The sequence below is a fragment of the Camellia sinensis genome, chromosome 11, assembly GCF_055761805.1.
Source record: "Camellia sinensis isolate YWXY chromosome 11, ASM5576180v1, whole genome shotgun sequence".
In the NCBI taxonomy this organism is placed as follows: domain Eukaryota; kingdom Viridiplantae; phylum Streptophyta; class Magnoliopsida; order Ericales; family Theaceae; genus Camellia; species Camellia sinensis.
In genome coordinates, this window is record NC_138971.1 from 11618420 (window position 1) to 11639886 (window position 21467).

The window sequence follows — 21467 nt, forward strand, 5'->3', positions numbered from 1 at the left end:
TGTACAAATTTTTAAAAAATATGAAAAATTAAAAAAAATCAAATTTCTTGTATTGTTGAGTAGTCTTGAAAGAGAAGAATCAAATGGGTTATAAATTTGAAATTTTGACTCGTTTTATAATGTACGGCCAATATTAAGAAGAGAAATTATTTAATATTTCTAGAATATTACGTGTTCATACTCTAAATCAATCATTAACTAGTTACTCTCATGTTATTTTTTCATTTCTAACATAAATTGTGAGTCTTTGTGTCTCTCTATCGATCTAAATTTTATAAAACATCACATATTTATATTTCGAAAATACTAAATAATCAGCCAATTGAGAAAATCTGGATAGATGAAACGTCAAGGAGTGAAGTGATTTTTGTTGACATGGTAGAATATACTGACATTACGTGAGATGTCAGGCACCGCCTTGTGCCTCCAATAATTTCTCTTCACACTGCCATGCATGTGAGTGTTTCTTAGGCATTATACGATAAGCACTATACATTTTATAATTAAAAAAATACTAATATAATTTTATTTTTTTAAATCATAATTAAAAATAATATCATAACTAAATATAATATGAAATATTATTAAAAAAATTTATGAATTATAACTAAAATAATATCATAATTAAAAAAATAACATAATTAAGAGTGTATATGATACACTTTCTCCAACATGTGTATAATAAAATTTTTCTTATACACACAGCTTATAACTTTTTAACAGTTTGTATTAAACTGTTTGATATAATTTTAATTATAATTTATTAAATAAAAATAAGTTAAATAAATTGAAAAAAAAATAATTGGGTAAATTACACTCACCTCCTTGGAGTTTCTGGCAATTATAGAGACATATCTTGTAGTTTCAATAATTACAGAAATCATTTTTACTTTTGAAGCTATTATTAAAATTCCCACACCATTAATCTTTTATTAATTTATTTAACAGAATATGCTGATGTCATGCTGACATCATGTACTATGAGTAAAAAATTGCAAGATTGTCCTTATATATTCAAATAGTAAATTTCACTCACCTTTCCTGAAGTTTTATAAAAAAATAGTAAAGACTTCTACATTATTTTAATAAAAACAAAATTATTAAATTCTATACAACATTTTAAAAATTTCTAAATTGTTAAGACAAATGTATATATATAGTAGAATAACCAAATATTGCCTTATCTTAAAAAAAAAAAAAAAGAAGCTAATAAATTGATCACTATTAAACCTTATACTAAATTAAATACAATCATTATTTGAAAATTACGATACAAAGTATAAAAGATGTTTTATTTTTTTAAAAAGATCACCGATCTTATAAATAATTATTTTGAGAAATTAGAGTTTGAATAAAAATTTAAAAATACATATAGATATTTGATTTTTTTTTTCATATGAAAATACATATTTGGAGAAATTATCCATCTCTTTCCATTTTTTTTTATTTCTTTCTATTTATTTTTCCATTTAATTTTTTTTTTATAGTGTCACTACAGCAAGTAGAAACACCATATAATTTATTATTATTCAGTGTGTTTGGTTTTAGTTTTTTGGATTAAATTTTTTGAAAACTCAATTTTTTTATTTTCGTGTTTTTTTGTTTTTAGTGAATATTTTTAAAATTTTAAACATTTTTTTTACCTTTTTAGATACACTTTACTTAGATGTATCTAAAAAGTAAAAAAATTGTGAAAAAATATTTTAAAATTTTAATAAATACATAAAAATACAAAAAATGTATTGAATTCTTGTATTTTTTTTATATTTTTGGTATTTAGTGAATTTTTAAAAGTTTTTTTCACAATTTTTTTACTTTTTAGGTATATTTATGTTAGGTATGTCTAAAAAGTAAAAAAAAAAATGCTTAAAATATAAAAAAAAATTCAATAAAAACAAAAAAACACGGAAAACAAGAAAATAGAATTTTCTGAAAAGTGTTTTTGGAAAAACACAACCAAGCAAGCTAATTATTATTATTTGTTCTCTTCTCAATTTTTTTCTTCATTTTTTATCTTTCATCAATGTTAGCTAGTATCACCCAACACCATAGCAACTTACAAAACAAAAAATTATCTTTTATTTTGTAAACATATTTGTGTATTAAATTTTTTTTTAGAAAAATAAACGTAATAACAATTCATATTTACAATAAAAAAATGACTTATAAAAATTACACAATGTTACCTCATAAATATTGTTAGGTTTTTATTCTTGGCAATCCCGTTTGACAAAACTTCTTTCAATTGTACTTGTTTTCACACTTTTATTTCAGTGAGGCTATGAATTTGTTAGATGTGAATCCAATTCGAATTGTACCGTGCAGAGAAATTTGTGATGCTAATGCTTTCACGATTGCCACTTCGCTGATTATGACGGGGATCGAGCTGCCCGGTCAGCTCATGGGGGTCCAGGGGGTAGCGCCCTTTGGCGGGTCCGGGGCAGCGCCCAGGCGGGGTTGAGGGGCGGCGCCCCTGAAGCAAAATGCAAAATTGCATTCAAAGTTGCATGTCCGCCCTTGCTCGCTCGAGTGAAGGAGTTTTCGCTCGAGTGAAGGTTGTGTCTGGCAAAAAAAAACCTGAGAATGATGAATGTACGCTCGAGCAAAAGTTGTTTGGCTCGAGTGAAGCCACTTATGAAAAACACGCATTTTTGGTTTCTCGCTCGAGCGAAGACTCTCTCGCTCGAGCGAGCTTCGCAGTCCTAGATTTCTATATGTATTTGTTTTAATCCAAAATTAGGATTACTGCTCCAGATCTTGTTTTTGGATATTAAGGTTTATATCTGGGGATATTTTGCTAGTTTTCTTTGATGTTTTGATTGAGTATTCAACTCATGGTTTAAAGAGTATACATCAAAGGATTATTTGTTTGTTCTACATAAAAGAGAAAGTTGTTCTTCGGTGGATTCTGAAGAATTCGAGCCTGAAGCTTTGGTGGATTCTAGAGTGGCTCATCGTCAAGACAATTCCTAGGTGAAGACGGGGTTAGAAGAGGCACATAAGGGTTGGTTCAATTCGGGCGTGGATTCACTAGGTAATTGAGAGTATACCTGTGTAATTCCTTTATGTCTTCTTAGTAGATTGTTTTGTAACTGTTACTTGTGGTTTTTTATCACAATTGGAGGTGTCCAATTGTAGTTTTTTTACGTAAAATCGTTGTGTCATTTTGTCTTGATTGTTTGATTGGGATTGTTTTATTGCTTAAAATTGATATATAATCACAAATCAATAACTAACGGATTTCTAGATTTTTCAAATATAATAAAAAAATTATCATTTTATCTTTTCACAATCCTATATTATTCTCAAATTTTAATTATCATTAAAAAAAAGTCAATATTTCTCACCTTAATAGTAATTTTTTTAAAAATAACTATAAAAGCGAAAAATATCTAATCAAGTACAATAAATTAAAATTAGATGATAGGAAATGAAAGATAAAGAAATTATTTGAGAATAATAAACTATTTAAATTTATCATTTCTTACATCTAATTAAAATAGAATTTTATTTGAAAAAATAAGTTATTTGAAAATAATAAAATACTCAAATAATTTTTTATTTATTACATCTAAAATCTATACCTCCATCTTTGTTTCTTTCATTTAAATTATTTTTATTAAATTAATTCAAATAAGAAATATGGATATTCTTTCTTAATTTCATTAATGGTTGATTTTTTTTTTTTAAACTTATAAAAGTTCAAAACTTATAATTAAAAAAAAATACAAAGTCAAGGGAAAAAAATGTGAGAAATAAAATAATAATTTAATATATAGATAAATTATAATTAAAAGATATTAGGTGTAAAGGGTATTATAGTCATTTGCACAATCAAATTAACACCGTTTGACTCAAAACTAATAGGAGAGTGGAATTTTGACAATGTCAAAAAAAAATAAAAAAGATTTTTGTAATTATTAAAATTATAAGAGAGGTCTTTATAATTGTCAAAAATCCTAGGAGACATGACCAAATATTTCATATGGGTATAAATCTCATATTTTTGTAAACAATAATGTTAGGTATCATAAAAGAACTATTATGAAAAGTCTTCATGAAGATTCTCCACCCTTGGATTAGTTTATAGTGTTTACAGTGTTTTATTGTATGTTATACAATCACTCTGGATTAGTTTCATAAAATTTTTCATGATATTTATTTCATGATACGTAGTATTATTTTTTGAGAAAATATAAGATATTTGATTATTTATTTGATTGGAAATTTAGAAATCTCTTCCAAAGTCAAACTTCCCCATGTCTTTTTCCTTCACCTATGTGTTTCACTCTCCTCTTTGATTGTTTGTACAAACCCAAACCCAGAACCCAAATCCCATCCATCATCTCATCCATTCTTATTTGTTTTTGTTTTATCAACAAAATACTGAAACTAACAAAACCCAGATCACAATTCATCGCCCAGCAACTTGGTTCTTCTGAGACCTGACTTTACCACCCTCTCTCTCTCCCTCTCTCAAGCTCATAGTAATTGTTTCTTTGAGATGGGTGTGTTGGAGTTGTGGGTGATCTTCACTTTCGCTTTCGTGTTCTCTTCACGAGTTCAAGTTTCGAACTAGAATACTGCTGCCTCTATTTCCAAATCTGGCTGCAAATCTGTCTGAAAATCTGGCAGCAAATCTGTCTAAAAATCTGTCTCCAAATCTGTCCAGCAATTTGTTTAAAAATCTGTTGCATCAAATTTGTCTATTTGGTGCATAAAGTGTCATTGATTTATACATTGATGTGTTAACAGGTAGCAAAAGATGGAGAGTTGGATTTCCCAAAGTTCTATGAGGACAGCCACACTTCAAAGAAAACGAATAACTGGATCCATCCAAAATGCCGTGAGCTGCATGTAAGTATGTGACAAAGAAATGTATGTATTCAATATTTTCTTGTACTTAGTACCCAATAATACATATATGTTGCCAAAGTTTTTTTCGTCTTATTTATTTACAATGACAGCAAGAGATGGTCAATGTACAAGCGGCTGCCATCGAGTCGGGGATGCCATTGACACAAGAGGAGATTTCAAGGCAAGTGCTTGGACAGAAGAAAAGGTACTTGCTTGGATTTGGGAGTGGCCCACAACCGTCTACCATATTTGTAACGCGAGCACACGATAAGGACATGGAGGCAATGCGAGCTGAGGTGGAGGCACTTCGTGAGGAGCGGCAAAAGGATCATGACGAGTTAATGAAAGAGCGAGAGGAGCGCGAGAGATGTTACAATGAGCTGTTGAAAGAACGAGAGGAGCGCATTCAATTATCCAATGAGATGTTGAAAGAGCGGGAGGAGGGACAAAAGGCAAGGGACGAGACAAATACAAAGGTCGAGCATCTCAATAACGTAGTCGCCAAACTGTCACAACTCTTGGGAATCTAAGTTGGGCATCCGACGTTTGTTTTTTGGTAAGAACAATTTCATTAATGTCACACTTATTTTGTTTAAATATGTTCGCTTGAAGAGTTGAAAATGTCATCAATTTTTGAGTTATTTGGGGTTAATGATTTCTTGTGTAGTTACTAGAGTTTGGTATTGAGTTTTCTTAACAATGAACTTGTATTTAAAATATGTACTTGATTAAGATTAACTATAGTAGAAACATGTTAAAAAAACATAGCGAATTTCAATCTTCGTTTAGAGTAACATGTAAACTTCAACAGTGGTATTTTGAATAGTAACTCGAATATTTGTTTAAAAGTAATGGTAACCTTCCCGGTGACAAATGTGACACGTTGGGACAGACGGTACGTAAATAGGACACATACGTTGGGAGTTAGAGTTGAAAAAGTCATAAACTTTAACGAAAAAAGGGGTTCGGGGGCGAAAATGCAAAACAGCCCCCGAAACACTGTTTTCTCATAACGGGAAGCTTCCCGGTGATAAATGTGACATGTAGGGACAGACGGTACGTAAATAGCACGCCTACGTTGGGAATTAGAGTTGAAAATGTCATAAACTTAGTCGAAAAAAGGGGTTCGGGGGGCGAAAATGCAAAGCAGCCCCCGAAACACTGTTTTCTCATAACGGGAAGCTTCCCGGTGATAAATGTGGCATGTACGGACAGACGGTACGTAAATAGGACGCCTACGTTGGGAATTAGAGTTGAAAATGTCATAAACTTAGTCGAAAAAAGGGGTTCGAGGGGCGAAAATGCAAAGCAACCCCCGAAACACTGTTTTCTTGTAACGGGAATCTTCCCGGTGATAAATGTGACATGTAGGGACAGACGGTACGTGAATAGCACACCTACATTGGGAATTAGAGTTGAAAATGTCATAACTTAGTCGAAAAAAAGGGTTCGGGGGGGGCGAAAATGCAAAGCATCCCCCGAAACACTGTTTTCTCATAACGGGAAGCTTCCCGGTGATAAATGTGACATGTAGGGACAGACGGTACGTAAATAGCACACCCACGTTGGGAATTAGAGTTGAAAATGTCATAAAACTTAGTCGAAAAAAGGGGTTCGGGAGGCGAAAATGCAAAGCAGCCCCCGAAACATTGTTTTCTAGTAATGAGAAGCTTCCCGGTGATAAATGTGACATGTACGGACAGACGGTACGTAAATAGGACACCTACGTTGGGAATTAGAGTTGAAAATGTCATAAACTTTGTCGAAAAAAGGGGTTCGGGGGGCGAAAATGCAAAACAGCCCCTAAACCACTGTTTTTTCGTAACGGGAAGCTTCCCGGTGATAAATGTGACATGTAGGGACAGACGATACGTAAGTAGGACAAGAACTAAATGTGACGAATGATATATCCTGTTGACCTAGTCCTTTGGAAATTGGAACAATGGATTTGTAAAGTTCAGCTAAGGTTTAGGCGCAATTGTGTATTTGATAAGTTTAACTATCACCACTACAAAATGTGCAACAGTTGAACAATAGACAGTTCATATATATAACATGGCCTCAAGATTTGGCTGATGGGAGGATAATTCCTCAGCAACAAAATAGGGAACTTAGGACTAAAGAAGCTAAGTATTGAAGATACGTATCAAAATTAGATGGTGTAATGGAAGAATAGTTAAGCATAATCTTATATAGCTCGTCCCCATAAGCCTATAAAGAACCCAAGGCATTACTCATTCACAAACAGAAGCATATCTACATCTATAAACCTACTAATTAGTTTCTTCTTTAAGAAAAGTGTTTCCAAAATTTCAATGAGTATATCGAGAAAATTAGAATCTTTTATGAAGAAAAAGACCATATTAATTTCCATCCATGGAGGTCAGAAAAACACTGAACTAACGTAACTGGAAGCTTCGTGGAGGTCACAAAAGCATAAGCATAGTGAGTTTTATGGAAACCAGACAAACTCTAATGATGGGTTTTCTTACATTTTTATACCAAATAATTTTTGGATGAAATGGTAAGTACACCCAAAATTTTTGTAATTTCATAATACCTACACAATTTACTTTCACATTTAAGTAGTAAAATTTACTTCGATAGATTTAGAGATAAAAAAGCTAAAACAAGAACTCATGATGGGTTCATGTTTGGATGTCTTGCATTAGTTAATAGATATTACTCTCCTTGTCTTTTAATGTTTGAAATTATTACGATATATATATGTCGTCCAGAAGTGCCATTACACGCACCGAACTAATGATTTTTTCCCCCTTTTTTGCAGATGTTTTTGGACATACAAATGTGGATATGTTTTTGTTGACAAGTACGGGAGGGCATTTTTTTTATATCTCTATCCGTATATATAGTGGTTTGTACAAAATTTTTTGTTGGTAGAGTTAATATCAGCTAATTTGGTAGCAATTAACATAGCACGTGGTACATAATAGTTTTGTGGCAGTACAGAATATAATTTTTGTTGTGGTACAAAAGTTGTAGGTGCACAATGAATTTGGTTATTCCAGTATTATGTATTGAATTAAATTATTGACGTGGGCTTAGACTTGGTTCTTATGAAATTTGTAATATATATATATATATACATATAAGTGGATGTTCAATATTAATTTTTTGGATGGTTGGAACTAAAATGTGTGTATCCGTTGTTGAATGCTTGATAACATATTTACCGTTGATGGATTATATTGTTTATACAGGGTACAGGTTGTATTAATAATGGATACAGGTGGTTTAGAAAATTTTATTTAAAAAAAAAAAAAAAAAAAAAAAACGTTAAAGTATTTGGCCACCAAATATTTTGGTAGCTAAATATGTAATCAAATGTTTTGGTGACTAAGAATTTAGTAGCAAAAACATAACCCATTAATTTTTTGCGACCAAATAATTAGTAGCTAAAACAATTGAGAAAGAGATAGAGAAAGTATTGGCCACTAAATTTTTTAGTCATGGGAAAAAATGGTATCATTTGGCGACTAAAATGTTTGGTGGCAAAAAATGAAGAAGTGAATGTGAGCAGGCTTTTGGCTATGAAACTTTTAGTGGGCAAAAGTAACAATGACAAAAATTACTTAGTCGCTAAAAATATGTATTCTATTGGTGACAAAAATGTTTGGTCTATAATAGTTATTCTTAAATTATGGTAGCACTTTTAGTGACTAATACTTTAGTGGCAAAAACATATCTTTTGCCAACTAAACTCAAAGTAGTAGCCAAATGTGTACTTTCGGCAACCAATTATTTAGTAGCTAAAAGTGATACCTTCCCTGACCACAACAGGTTGGTAGCCAAAAAGCCTCATTCGGCGACCAATTATTTAGTGGCAGAAACATATCTTTTGCCGACTAAACTCAAAGTAGTAGCCAAATGTGTACTTTCGGCGACCAAATATTTAGTAGCGGAAACATACCTTTTGCCGACTAAAGCCAATTTAGTAGCCAAATGTGTACACTTTCGGCGACCAAACAGATTTTAGTCGCCAATACTATCGCCGACAGGGTAAAGGCGACGAGCTTAGTGACGAAAAATTTTGGTCGCTAAATCGTTTTGGCGACTAAATAAGTGACTTTTGGCGACCAAAATTTTGGTAGCCAAAAGTGACATTTCTTGTGGTGTAATGATTAGCAGATGATGATGTCAGCAGGCAAGATTGGCTTACTCACACGAGCAATCGCTATTTGGAGCCAAGAGAGGCTTAAATTATCCACTATGCATGTCGCCTTGGTTACAACCAAGATGAGGTCGTGTTAAGGACCAAACATGGATGTTAGTACCCACTTTTCATGTTGTGCCTGTTATGATTAGCCAGATGCGAGATCTCATTTGGCGCCTGGAAGGTGAGCAAATAGAGAATTCGGATTAAACGCTAGAAAGCGACTAGAGTAATATCTGTACGGTGTATCGAGTATGGCGTCACTCTTTTGAAAGAGTTACTCCACCGTAGCATGTATTCATACTATATGTGCTTGGCGACTGAGTAATGAGGTGAGAGAATGGATCCCTATTTCCTCACCGTGTGAGTCTTACGTGTCATTATTGATATGACTTTTATTTATGTACCCTTTTGTGACTTTTGACTGCGTCATAAGGTAAGGGGTTGATGTTCTATTACTTTGGTATGTTGCCTGCGGTCATGTATGATTCGGCCTTAAGGGACATCACTGGGAAAACGGTCAATCCTAAACTAAATGGCATGAGGGCAAATGGAAGATCATCTAGTATTACACTACTGTTGTATATTCATTGCCGGGAACTCACATCGCTCTGTATGAGAGGCAGATTGAGTGTGAATATATTGCAAGAATTGAGAGGGTCGAACATGCTCTTTTTAAGGGATTAAAGATGTTTTTTGGACCGGTGTAATTAGATGGGTCTAGGGTATATGAGACACTATTTCTGTTCTTTTTGGGTTAATATCTCTATGCTGGCTCATTTTGAGTTTCTAGTACAGAGCTCCCCATGCAGGTGTTCGTAGCAGTCGCACGGTGCATTGGCTAGTATGAGATTGTTCATTTTTGAGGAGATTGAGATAGAGATGTGGTAGTGTCATGCCAACTCATGTGCGAGTGGGAGATGTTAGAAATTGGGCGCCCATGTGGCATGACCCTTTGAACCTTTTGAACCTTATCCATGTAAGTTTGAATTTTAATTCAAAACTTATTTGGATAACCATTTAGGATATCTATATCTATCATATCAATAGATATGAATAGATTGATCGATAGATATTGGTTGTTATATATTTGATTATATACATCTGATATGATGGGAAGAATATCGATATCATATACGTTATGTGGTTTTTTACCCATAACTTTTTTTCCCTGACTCTCTCTCTGACTCTCTCCCATATGAGAACGATCCAGCTTCTGCACTGTGACTTGTGTGGGTGATACTCCTTTTGTAGTATCACTCCACTGCTGGGTTTGTTGTTCGCATTTTAGAAGCACGTGATTTACCCACGAGATTCTATCACCTAAAGGTATGATCTAAATGTTTTTCCGGCTGCGTTATAATACTTTGATTTACAGATGAAAATATAAAAAAGACAAGGGTGGGTATAAATGTCAATTTACCATTGTTGTTAATAGAAGTTAGACGTGTACTTTGGTCCATAAATCACGTGGAAGTTATGTGGTGATTTTCAAATGTTAGGGGGGTAATCCACACTGGGTCCAAACCGCAAGAGGATAGAGTGAAGTTTGCTCATAAATTTATCCACACAAGACCAATTGAGAAAGCAAAATTTTTTGACATAATTTTTTTAAAAAAAAATCTTTGAAAAAAAAAATGTGATTTATATAAGTTATCCCAAATAGCTACTAATCAACTTATTAACACCATCTTTATCAATTCAATCAACTTATTTTTTTCACTCATTGGATGAAGTTAAACATTTTCTTTCTAACAAAATTCCATCGTTACATGACTTCCATAACTTTTGGTTTAGTTTTGATAAACTTATTTCATTAATTTTTTAAATAGGTAAAATATAAATACATTTTTTAAAATTTGTTTAAAATACATTTTTTTTTTTGTGATTTTAAAAATTACAAATTTCACTATCAAAATTTTTTTCTTAACAAAATTAATTGAGAAAATAAAATTTATAATTGTTCTCCTATACAATGATAATATTACCTAAACTATTAATTGAAATAAATTTCTAATATCATTAAAAAATTATTAATTGACTCAATGATTTATTGATAAAATAAGCTATTTATTATGAATAATGCTATATGTACCAATTAATGTACATACTAGTGTACTAACAGATGATGTCACATTATTCGTATGGTTTTTAAATTAAAAATTGTAAAAGGGCCAGATATAATTTTCAAAATCATAGGACAAAAATCATATTTTATGCAAATTTCAGAAGTGTATTTGAAATTTGTCCTTTTAAAAAAAATAAAAAATTAATTTCAAGAAAAAATTAAAAATACTTAATATTTTTATACAATTTTATCATAGGAGATAAATAATTTTAAAAATATATTTTAATGTAGTATTTATTTTTTCAACAAAACTTTCAAAAACTAATTTCGCAAATTCAAACCAACATGACAAGACCCATCCATCCCTATCTCTCTCGTCAAAAAATTCATAAATAATTTTCCCTCTTTCACACCCTCTTGTACTGCTTCGCTCTCTCTCCCAACCAAAAACCATCCATCCCTATCTCTCTCATCAATTCTTGTTCGTTTTATCAACAAAAATTCCGAAACAAACAAAACCCACTTCACAATTCATCTTCTTCTGGAACCTGACTCTCTCTCTCTCCCTCTCAAGCGCATAGTAATTGTTTCTCTAAGATGGGTGTATTGGAGTTGTGGGTAATCCTCATTTTCCTTCTTGTGTTATCTTCACCAGTTCGAGTTTCGAATTCCCAAAACCTTATGAAACAAATAAGAGAGTGATATTGAGAGAGTAAGAAAACTCTTGTATTGAATGTATCTGAAAGTGTAAGAAGGGACTCCATTTATAGGAGTTGTTTGATACAACATCATTATGAAAGCAGAACATAAAATAAGATAAAGCAGCCGAAAGCGAAGGCACTGCTCTGGCATCCTATAGCTATATATGATATATTAATATATGCATTAGTATGATACAGCTATATGTGTATATAATATATACATGTTAATATAATATTAGGATACATTAATATAATACATTAACAGCCCCCCTCAAACTCAAGGAAGACAAACATCAACCAACTGGAGTTTGGAGACAAGTTTAACGAAGCAGCCAGGAGAATGAGCTTTGGTGAAAATATCAGCAGGTTTATCAACAGAAGAAATCGGATGGAGATGGACAGTACCACGAGTGACGTGTTGACGAATAAAATGGCAGTCAATCTCAATGTGCTTGGTGCGATCATGAAAAACATCATTGTGAGCAATTTAAAGAGCACTGTGATTGTCACAAAAGAGGTCAGTAGCACCAGAGGGGGTAACACCCATGTCAGCGAGGAGCCAATGAAGCCAGAGAAGTTCTTGAGTAGCATCAGCAAGAGCACGGTATTCGGCCTTGGTACTGGAACGAGCAGTAACAGATTGTTTCTTGCTGCGCCAAGAAATAAGAGAATCACCCAGAAAAAAGCAGAACCCAGTAGTAGAGCGCCGGTCAGTAGGATCGCTAGCCCAATCAGCATCTGAGAAAGCACGAAGCTGAATAGATGAGCGGGCGGAATAATGAAGACCATGAAACAGGGTGCCTTTGAGATACCGAAGGATACGAAGCAAGGCAGCATAATGAGAGGTACAAGGAGCCGACAAAAACTGGCTGACAATATGAACGGCATAGGCAATATCAGGACGAGTAACTGTGAAATAGACAAGACTGCTAACCAGCTGACGATAGAGTGTAGCATCAGAGAGAAGAGTGCCATCAAGAGGTGTAAGACGACTCTGAGGTTCCAGGGGAGTAGAGGCAGTCTTGCAATCCGTAAGACCAGCACGTGTAAGAAGATCAGAGGTATACTTAGCCTGTGAGAGAAAAGAACCCGTAGAATCATGGAAGATTTCAAGACCCAAGAAATAGCTGAGAGGACCAAGATCTTTCATCTCGAAATGATGGCTAAGAAACTGTTTAAGGCGAAGAATACCATCGATATCATCACCGGTGATAATCATGTCATCTACATAAAGTAAAAGCAGGGTGGTCCCTTGAGCTATTTTTCGGATAAAAAGAGCAGTATCATAAGAGCTGGAGGTGAAACCACATTTCTGAATAGTGGAGCTGAACTTGGCAAACCAAGCACGGGGAGCTTGTTTGAGACCATATAAAGCACGCCGAAGTTTGCAGACTTGATGCGGGAGATAAGCAGACCTAGGGGGAGGTTGCATGTAGACCTCCTCGAGAAGAACACCATTAAGAAAAGCATTTTTCATGTCCAGTTGATAAAGATCCCATTGTCGAGCGGTAGCAACAGCAATCAAGTTGCGAACAGAGGTGAGACGAGCAACAGGAGCAAAGGTCTCCTCATAATCAATACCATATTCTTGATTGAAGCCTTTTGTAACAAGGCGAGCTTTGTAGCGCTCAATAGATCCATCAGAACAAGTCTTGATTTTGTATACCCATTTGCAGCCAATGACAGTCTTGCCAGGAGGAAGATCAACAATGTCCCAAGTATGAGTTTTGTCTAAAGCCTGCAATTCATCAGTCATAGCTTGCTGCCAAAGAGGATTAGAGCGAGCCTCACGATAGGAGGTCGGTTCATAAGTAGAAAAAGCAGTAGAACCAACAATAAAGTCACGAAGACGAGTAGAAGGTTGGGTTACCCGATGTGGTCGAGCAGAGGGAGGAGGAGCCAGAGGAAGAGACTCAGCAGGAAGGGAGGATCCCGATGGAGCAAGAGCAGGACCATCAGAGGGAGCAGGTGCAGGGGACGAACCGGTAGGCAAGGCGATCTCGAGAGAGGTTGGCAAGGACGGTGGAGCAACCGTATCAGAAAACTCGAGAGAGGCTGGCAAGGGTGGTGGAGTAAGGTCATCAGAAAATAGATCTGTGGAAGGGTCAGTAAAAAAAAGAGAGGGTGAGGGAATGGACAAACGGAAGGCAGAGAGAGAGGAAAACATTTTGTGTTCCCAAAAGACCACATGACGAGAGATACGAAGTCGTTGGGAGAGAGGATCCCAACAACGATACCCTTTATGTTCAATACCATACCCCAAGAAGCAACAAAGGCGGGAACGAGGTTCAAGTTTGGTACATTCATGAGGTTGGAGAAGAACAAAACAGGCAGAGCCAAAGACTCTAAGGTTGGTGTAGGGGGGACGGGTGCCATGCAGACGCTCATAAGGAGTGTGATTATGAATGACAGGGGTAGGGATACAATTGATAGTGTAAGCAGCAGTGAGAGCTGCCTCTCCCCAAAAATGTTCCGGACAAGAGGAAGACAAAAGAAGAGCGCGAGTAGTGTCGAGAATATGCCGATGTTTCCGTTCAGTACGTCCATTTTGTTGAGACGTGCCGGGACAGGATCGATGAGGTTGAGTACCATGACTCTGAAGGAAAGAAAGAAAGTCAAAATCTTTATATTCCATGGCATTGTCGGAACGAAAAAGTTTAATAGTTTTAGAAAATTGTGTTTTAACCATTGCAGCAAAATTGTAATAAAGTTGTTTGAGCTCAGATCGATTTTTCATAAGAAACAACCATGTAAAACGAGAAAAATCATCTACAAAAACAACAAAATAGCGGGCGCCGCCCATAGTGGGAGTAGGAGAGGGTCCCCAAATATCAGAATGGATGAGATCAAATGGTGCAAGAGAAACAGAGTCACTTTTATTAAACGACAAAGCAGGTTGTTTGGCAAGTTGACAGGACACACAATCTAAAGCATCAGAACTTACAGGACCTAAATGACCACGAGAAATTAAAAATTTTAAACGACTAACAGAAAGATGGCCTAAACAACAGTGCCAAAGCTGAAAAGGAGATAAAGGAGGAGCAGTGGTAGCAGTGGTAGGAGCTGTGATCTGAGAGGAATCCGGAACATGAAGATGGATAAGTTCGTAGAGATGTCCATGCTTACGGCCGATCCCAAGAGTTTGCCCCGTCCGAGGGTCCTGCACCAAACAACCAGTAGGGAAAAAGGTAATAGTTAGACCATACTCACATAATTGACTAATGGATATAAGATTTAAAGTGAGAGCAGGCATAAGATAGACATGAGATAAAGATAAGTGAGAGGTGGAAACAGAACCAACATGACTTACAGATAGAAGAGACCCATCAGCAGTATGGATAGAAGGAACAGGAGAAGTAGAAGAGAGATGAGTAAAAATAGTAGGGTCAAAGGTCATGTGATTACAACAAGCGGAGTCAAAGTACCAGGAAGTGTTACCCGCGGTGACAGACAAAGCAGGAGATGGAGGAGTACCAGAATTCTGCCAATTGTGAAACAGGGCTTCAACATCTGTGTGAGAGAAGACTGGAGTGGAAGGATCTATAGGGACAGAGGTAGGTAAATCCTCTGAGGCAGCAGCAGCAGTGCGTGGAGCAGGCATGGGTTTAGACGGAGTCCCAGAACGGTGAGAGTTGTTGCGGGAAAAATGCCCGGGGGAGGGACCATTGCGAGAGGCACGGGCAGGGTTGCGGAAGCAATCATGCTGGAGATGATCAGGACCAGTCTTGTTGTAAAACCGACAAAGACGAACCGGACAATTAACCAGAAGATGAGTCGATGGAAGACTGCGGTTGTGACAGTAGTTGCAGATAGGTGTCTTCTGTGGGGAAGATGGTGAAGGAGAACTTCGAAGCTGGGGAGTAGCAAGAACAGAGTCCACAGGGTGTGGATGGAGAGTACCAAACCTGGTTTCCTCTGACAGTAGTTCAGAAATTGCTTGCTCAAGAGTGGGTAAAGGAGTGCGATGAAGGAGAGATGCGCGGACTGGCTCAAAACGGGAAGTGAGAGCCATGAGAAACTGAACCAAGCGTTGTTGGTCACGGTAAGTAGTGAACAAGGCAGCATCCTTAGTACAATCCCAGGGAGGTTCAGAGAGAGCGAGTTGATCCCAAACATAATACATTTGTGAGAGGAAATCATTAATGGTTTGAGTTGTGTCTTGGCGCATACGGTGAAGTTGACTCAGAAGCTGATATTGGTGAGCAAGGCCAGTAGTCTGGTAGCGTTCTTGTAAAAAATCCCAGATGGCTTTGGCTGGAGAGGAAGCAGAGTCAAGTTGGAACCGACCAAACTGAAGGCTGATAGAAGTAATAGAAGTATTACGGAGCCAAGTGATGATCTGATAATTTTTGCTATCCCAATCCTCTAGACGGTCAACATATTTGGCAACGGAGTCCGTGGTGGCAGCGGATTCTGTGGTGGCTGGGATGGGTTTGCACACATCTCCAGTGATGATGCGCCAAAGTTTCTTTCCTTTGAGAAACCCAGACATAGCTTGTGCCCATAAGACATAGTTAGTTCCGTCAAGAACAACGGAAATAGGGTGGTTGGAGGAGTCCAAGCGATCCATGAGAAAAAAGCAGTACTATCGAAGCCGAATCTGAAAAATCTGAGGTTACCAGTGAATGTAGAGGGTCGAAATCAGTGGGAAATGAGTGAACGGACCAAAAAAAAGATGACCAGAAGGCACTAAATTGGCTGGTCAAAGTTGGTCAACAATTCTGGTCAAAGATGACGTCACAATCTGGTCAAAGATGACGTCACTGCTGTGTCACAGGCGCGGCGCACGTTAGCACAGACAGGCGCGGCGCACGATAGCGGAGGTAGCAAGCGGCGCACGGAAGCAGCCAGGGCTGACGTCAGCTGACATCAAAAACACGCGGCTTACGTTAGCAGATGAGGCCGCGGCGCACGATAGCACAGGGCAAGTGTGAGGCGCGTAGAGCGCGTCTGAGAGGCGAGGAGACGCGTGGATGAAAGTTCTGGCGGCGCGTGGAGGCGCGTGGAACGTCGGATGATGATGAATCTGGTGGCGTTGGATTCGTCGTGAGGAGACGAAGGTTTTGGTGTGGTCCAATCTGTAATTTAGATAAGGACGAGATATGCAACAATTTGCTCAAAATAAAAATGCGATGCAAAAGAGACTAGGCAATACACCTGTGCTCTGATACCATGAAACAAATAAGAGAGTGATATTGAGAGAGTAAGAAAACTCTTGTATTGAATGTATCTGAAAGTGTAAGAAGGGACTCCATTTATAGGAGTTGTTTGATACAACATCATTATGAAAGCAGAACATAAAATAAGATAAAGCAGCCGAAAGCGAAGGCACTGCTCTGGCATCCTATAGCTATATATGATATATTAATATATGCATTAGTATGATACAGCTATATGTGTATATAATATATACATGTTAATATAATATTAGGATACATTAATATAATACATATTAATATAATACATTAACACCTTACATGCAATTCGAACGATCTCAAGGCTTTGGAGGCTTTCTTGATTGGATTAGATTCAGGAACTATCAATGGTTGGGGAACCTCAAATTGCTGTAACTGGTCAGGAATCACCTGCAATTCATCTTCTTCACTCGGTTTCTTCAACGATCCTATCGATTCCGGTAGGGTTATGAAATTGGAACTCTCGGGGAAGATATTAGCTGGCAAACTCAACCAAACTACTTTCACTGGTTTAGACCAACTCAGAACCCTAAACCTCTCTATCAATTTCCTTGGAGGCTCTCTTCCTCCATCTCTGTTTCAACTGCCGAATCTATAAGTCGTCGACCTCAGCAAAAACGATTTCTCTGGTTCAATTCCGATGAGTATCAACCTCTCTTTTCTCGAGATCTTCGACATTTCTGCTAATTCATTCGAAGGCTCCGTTCTTGTCGGGATTTGTATCAATTCAACTCGAATTCGGATCATTGATTTTGCGGTGAATCACTTCTTTGGTAGAATTCCATCCGGGTTTGGGAATTGCAGCTCGTTAGAACACCTCTGGCTTGGTCAAAATTCTCTCGCCGGAGATATACCGGAGGATATTTTCCGGCTACCGAGATTGAACCAGTTGGGTATTCAGTATAATCGGTTTTCAGGTGAGCTCAGCAGCGGAATTGGTAATCTCTCTGATCTTGTTCATTTGGATATATCATGGAATTCGTTTTCAGGGCCTATCCCAGATGTTTTTCGTGGATTTGCAAAGTTACAAGAATTTTTCACTGAATCCAATAATTTTTCCAGTAGAATTCCCAGTTCTCTGGCGAATTCTAGGACTATTACTTCACTAGTTTTGAGAAACAATTTTTTGAATGGTGTAATTGATTTGAATTGTTCTGAAATGATCCGTCTGGTTTCGCTCAGCTTAACCGGTAATCAATTCACCGGGCCAATTCCTGATAATCTCCCACTCTGCCCGCGACTGAAAATAATCGGTCTTGCAGGAAACAACTTTACCGGGCAAATCCCCGAAAGCTTTAGGAATTTTCATGGCCTCTCTAGGCTTTCATTATCGAATTCGACCATTTTTAACCTCTCAGCTGCCCTTGATATCTTGCAGCATCGCCAGAACTTGACTATTTTGGCTCTTACCTCTAGTTTTCATGGTGAACAATTGCCTTCCTGTCCCAGTCTAGGGTTTAAAAATTTGAAGGCTTTCTTATCGGCAATTGCAGACTCACTGGTGTGTTCCCCCAGTGGTTGAGAGGTTTAACAAATTTGCAATCGTTGGATTTATCGGGGAATCAATTGGATGGAACAATTCCTCCATGGTTGTAATTTTGAGTTTCTGTTTTTCATTGACTTGTCGAACAACTCTTTTACCGGGGAGATACCAAAGAACTTGATTAGGTTAGAGTGCTTCATCTCCAGGGAAGTCTTACCGGAAGACCCTTCTCTAGGCTTGCCATTCCCATATGTCATCGAACGAGTCACGAGCGTTAGCAGGTTGCAATATAATCAAATTTGGAGGTTTCCACCGACACTTGACCTCAGCAATAACTTTCTCACAGGATCCATCTGGCCCGAGTTTGGGAACCTAAAAAAATTGCATTGTTTGGACTTAAAATGCAACAATTTATCTGGAAACATTCCAGAGGATTTGTCTGGTATGACAAACATAGAGATTTTGGATTTGTCCCACAACTATCTATCCGGAGCTATACCTCTTTCGTTGGTAAATCTCAGCTTTCTATCCAAGTTCAATGTTGCTTACAATCAATTGTACGGGACAATCCCTACGGGAGGGCAGTTTGAAACCTTTCCAAACTCGAGCTTTGAAGGCAACCTAGGTCTACGTAGTGGTAAACTTTCGTCCCCGTTTCCGATTAGTAATCTAGTTCCTCAAGTAATCTCTCCTAGCAAGTCGATGTGGGGAGAGATTATTGTCAAAATGTCATTTGGGATGGGATTTGGGACTGGATTTGGGACAACTGTTGCTGTTATGTTCTTGTTTGTTCTAAACAAATTAACATTTTTCAAAAAATAACCTTTGAGTTAAATTTTAGAGAGATTTCACAGAGAGGTCCCACGATATATAAAAGAAGGAACGTGAAGGAACCATTGATATGATGATTAAAATACTTGAACGATTCAAGATAATTGTGAGAAAATGTGGATTATTTTTGTTTGTCCATGGGACAGGATCATATTTGTTGTAATATTTTCCATGCAAAAATGGTTTTCAATTTTGATGGCATTACTCTGTTATAAGTTTCTACTTCTTTCGATTCTACTTAACTGGTTCGTAATGGAATTTATGGTGGCTTCGATTTTGCGTGTGTATATTATAATAGGGAGTACTCCAAAGAGTAATCTCCAAACATAAAGCATATGTGATTGGGATCTCCTTAAAACAGTAATTTGAGAGAGAGAGAGAGAGAGAGAGAGAGAGAGAGAGAGAGAGAGAGGCTCTGTATTGTTGCTGGTTTTAACTGAGTCTTTGTATTATTGCTGGTTTTAAGTTGGAAGTTGTAAAAGTTTCAGGAGTCCAGTAACGATGAGATTCCGTTAGAAAGAAGATATATGTTATTTTTTACTTTTGCAAAAAAAGAAATTAATTTAACAAAAATAAATATTAAGAAGTTATTTTTGATTTTTTAAAAATTATTTCTACTCATCAAAGATAAAATTATATAAAAATAATAAATCTTTTACATTTTTATTTTTTTACTAAATTAATTTTATTATATGTTTGAATAATGATCATATAATGGGTTTTTTTATAGTTATAGGCCATGTTTGTTTGGGTAGACATGAGCTTGGGATTGGACTAATAGTCCAATAAAATTATTAATCCGATGTTTGGTTAAACAATTCAAGTACGGATTAATTATTTTACACTTACTATTAGTTAAGATAGGATACATAATCCAACGGATTGGTTATCCTAGGATTATTAGTCATGGGAATGCTAATCCAGTCCGCCCAAACAAACATGGCCATAATGTAATAGATGATTATTTTTGTTATTAACAGATATTTTTAGATGATTATCATGTAATGTAATGGGTGATTTTAATGTGTAATTGATATATTTAATGTATGAAATATTTTTAATTTTAGATTTTTTGATTTAATGGATTAGTTTAATAATGATATTAAAGTTGTCGTTATGTTTGACTTTCGAAAAAATGTAAACTAATTTAACAAAAATAAATACATAAAAAATTAATTTAAAAATTTATTTCTACCATTCCAAAATATAAAATTATATAAAAATAATGTATTTTTAATTTTTTCACCAATTCAATTTTTCGTTTCTTAGAAATTTTTTCTAAAAATAGATTATGAAAATCAAACCAAATAGAACTTTATGACCAAGAGTTCCAGTATTTTCATAAAAAAAAAAGATCATTACATTTCAAACAGCATACAAGTTAATCAACACAAAATAAGTTGTATGATAATTTTACTCTTGAAATAGACCGTTTGTAAAGGAAATATCTTTAATTGTTCTTGTTTGAAATAAGATTCAAAATTCAGAATCAAATGTATCACAATTGAAAAGTCAAGAATCAAAATGACACGAGTTCCAAACTACAAAGACGGTGTAATTCGCCCAAAAAAGCTTACTAAAATTTAAAATTTTATTTGATTGCATATATTTTGAAAATAATTTTTAAAAATTTGAAAATTCAAAAGTTATTTGGTTGTATATATTTTGAAAATAGTTTTCATTTCCTTAGCCAAAATCTCATTATAAAATTTGTATTCATAATATTTGGGATAGATGTTAAAAGCATTTTTTTACTTTTAATCTCTTTTAGATCATATTATTTCTCTACTTTTTTACACGTTTTCTTAACAAAAAAGTTCAAAAAATTAACTTTTAACCTATTTTTCATAATATTATTTAATTATACATTATAAAATTTGTTATTTAATAATTACTGTAATTATTATATATTTTACCACTTTTACTACTGAGGACATTTGGACAAGGATGGTTTTAATTTTGTTGAGACTTTAAATAAGAATTTTATTATTATTATTATTATTTTAGACAGGGAAAGTTTTATTCGGCAACCCAATAAATAACAATTCCCTCTCATTTTTTTGGGCCTTTGAACAGAGATATTTTTTATAGACCCGGACTGCATTATTCAACCCAATCTTACCTTCTTTTGAAACAAGCTCAATGGGGCTAAAAGGCC

At 35.6% G+C, this 21467-nt stretch overlaps 1 pseudogene across 1 annotated transcript; it reads left to right on the plus strand.

The window, feature by feature from the left end:
- Window positions 1-17269: 17269 nt before the first annotated feature.
- LOC145802150 (phytosulfokine receptor 1 pseudogene) lies at window positions 17270-19529 on the plus strand (annotated as a pseudogene). Its single transcript, XR_014344536.1, has one exon. The product of XR_014344536.1 is annotated as a phytosulfokine receptor 1 pseudogene (transcript).
- Window positions 19530-21467: the final 1938 nt, after the last annotated feature.